Source organism: Clupea harengus, chromosome 9 (assembly GCF_900700415.2).
Source record: "Clupea harengus chromosome 9, Ch_v2.0.2, whole genome shotgun sequence".
Classification (NCBI taxonomy): domain Eukaryota; kingdom Metazoa; phylum Chordata; class Actinopteri; order Clupeiformes; family Clupeidae; genus Clupea; species Clupea harengus.
Genome location: NC_045160.1, coordinates 26,955,626 through 26,958,344, shown reverse-complemented (window position 1 = coordinate 26,958,344; position 2,719 = coordinate 26,955,626). Strand labels below are relative to the sequence as shown.

Here is a 2,719-nt window from a genome sequence, read left to right as displayed (position 1 = left end):
AAGACACTACTGGGCAAGGTAAAGAGCAGACAAAACCGACATGCGAGCGAAGCGCGCATGGTAAATAAGCGTGACATGGATACAGCACACAGTAACACTTGCGTAATGAGTCATTTTGGCCTTCCTTATTCAAAAGGGATTTCAGTGGCATACTTACCAGTCAGCTGTATCAGCTGTGACACATTACACTTTTTCCTCATTTTCCTTCAGTTGGGATAGGTCTTGTTTGTGCTCAAAACCTTAAACCTACAGACCTATAATGATAATAATAATAATAATAATAATAATAATAATAACAATAATAAGGATAATGATAATAATAATAACAATAGCAACAACAACATTAATAAACCATAGCAATAATAATAATGTGCTTGTTTGTTCAATTGACGTGGTGGTCTATCATGTGATAATACATTGCATTTAGTGCACATATTGTAGGCCTGTACATCCCATGGTTATCCTTTTGCGACACAAACCAATCTGTGTTGGTTAGTTGACATTCTACAAGTCTCGTATTTGAATGGAAAAGCGTTTGTAATGGTTAATATTTTCAAATCTCTGAGGACTAGCCTACTGCAACTCATACAGGATCATAATCTGCAGCTAAACGATTAATTAAGGAGTGTTTTATTGTGACGCGTTGCCACTGGGTCTGTTAATTATTTTTGCCTAAGCAGAATGCCTACTGAAATTATTCCACATTTGCTAAATAAATAAATAATCCCCGACTCGCTATGAAGGTAACTGTGCGCCGTGGGGGATATAGTGATTTAATCCAGATAAAACAATATTACACTAAGAAATGGGATAGGCCTGCAGCTTGAAGATCATTTGCAATTGTGAGGCAAAATTAAGCGCGTTTTATTGATTATCCATAAAAGTGCTATTTGCTCGTGCTGGTTTCCAATAGTTCACACAATTAATTATTTATGCGGGCTGCTCTCAAGAATCGCGTGCGCTCATTGTTTTCTTTGCTGTCCTCACGATGTTCTCGATTCTCTATCTTATGGGTCTACCTGTTCATGCTTATTATGGATATAAATTCGTTTTTGATTATCCATGTCACCCCTAAACAATAACTGAGCGCTCCGTTAACGTGCGCATCCATGTCTCACTGCAGGCTACAACTTCATAATAGTCTTCAGCTCTTTCAGCCTGCAGCGTTTGACTGTATCAGTCCGAGTCCGTGTTCCTGCCTTTGCGACGTGAAAAAAAAATGTTTTATTGGCCTATGATGATATTTGATGTTTGTTAATGATAGACGTACTGAAGACAACATTCATAACCTTAAGACAACATTGAGAATTCCTTTAGATTTCCTTGCCTATTTACAAATTCAATGGAGCCACATAAAAGTAAAAAAATAAATAAATACAAAGTGTTTCTGTCTTGCTTTGTGTTTTGTGGTCGGCGTAGAAACAAACCGAGAAATTGGCTAAACAGTGTGTAAGGACTGTTTTCTGTTTGGGTTCGAGCGCATTGTAAAGCCCGATTCCACCTTCAGATAAATACTTTCACAACAAATGGTGGAAGCTGGCAACGCCAGGGTGTACACAAAATCTTGTGTTTTCTTGTAGCATTTTTATCTCGATAAACAATTGGTCTTGCACGGTAAAAAAAAAAAATATAGGCCTACACATCATTATTCAAATTATATAGCCTGTACAGATTTTTGCGCAGAGTAGAGGATGCAGCCTAAGGGTTACCGATAGTAAGCGTACAGGCTCATTGTCTCTAATCATAAGAGCCAGGACAAGTTGTAAACATAACTGTTGAAATTATTTTGTTTTAGTTTATGAAGTTCAACTCCTCGATACTAATTAGTCTGGATCAATGACGGTAAAAAAGTCTGAATCAATGACTGTAAAAAATGTTTTTACAGTCAATTGGCTGGATCATCATGCGGCAATTGCTGTTAGTACTTCCTTTGCTTTTTATCTTAGTCTTTTTTGTGTGTTTAATTTGTCTTATTTGATTTGCACTTTTTCAGCTTTCAGTGACCACGCAGATGACATGATAATGGACTTCAGGACCCTTCCTTCCTGACCTACTTTAGGGTGTGTGAGTGTTTGTGCCCTCCTCATTTAAGCATAACCTCTAACCATGCTCATTTCGGCTAATTAATGCTCCGAGTGCCCTGCACTAAGTCAGCTGGTGAGGTCTGGCCCTCCTGACCCGAACACGGAGTTGCCTGATTTTCCAGAAACACTCCAAAACACCATGAATGCTTATCATGTTTCAGTTTTAATACATACTATCTATATATCTGTCGTTTTATTATTTAAAAGTAGGCTATAAATTAAATCTCAAAGGCAATCCAGCGGTTAAGACAAGACAAGCACGGAAAACATGGTTATAATTTATCAGGAAACGACCACTCTGTTTTTGATTAAATAGTCTGTATTTCTTTTCCATCGATGTTCCCTAGGATCGCTAGTCTGGTCTGCTGAGCAGCGTCTTGAGCTACAAAATCGTGTGGCGCGCGCCGGGAAGGAAGGCACAGCGAAGTGTGTTGGTTTTCTGGTGCTTTCATCTGGTGAGAGTTTTGTGAGAATGACCTAAATTAATCATTACGACAACCACGAATAGAAATAAAGCATGATATTTTGTATTCTACCAGTTTTACCAACGTTAGTACTGTCACACCGGCATTGTTTACAACCGTGGACACTGGGACCATGCTCGGTCTTTTAGTTGTCAGATATCCAGCAAGCTA

The 2,719-nt window shown here is 38.4% G+C and overlaps 1 protein-coding gene across 1 annotated transcript in view; it reads left to right on the top strand.

The window, feature by feature from the left end:
• The first annotated feature begins 2,415 nt into the window (after positions 1 to 2,415).
• Positions 2,416 to 2,719, top strand: part of LOC105889607 (negative elongation factor E-like) — a 92,172-nt gene continuing 91,868 nt past the window's right edge. Inside the window, exon 1 of the mRNA XM_042708763.1 lies at positions 2,416 to 2,539. The gene's annotated coding sequence lies outside the window, so the exon portion shown is untranslated. The remainder of the gene's footprint in view (positions 2,540 to 2,719) is intronic.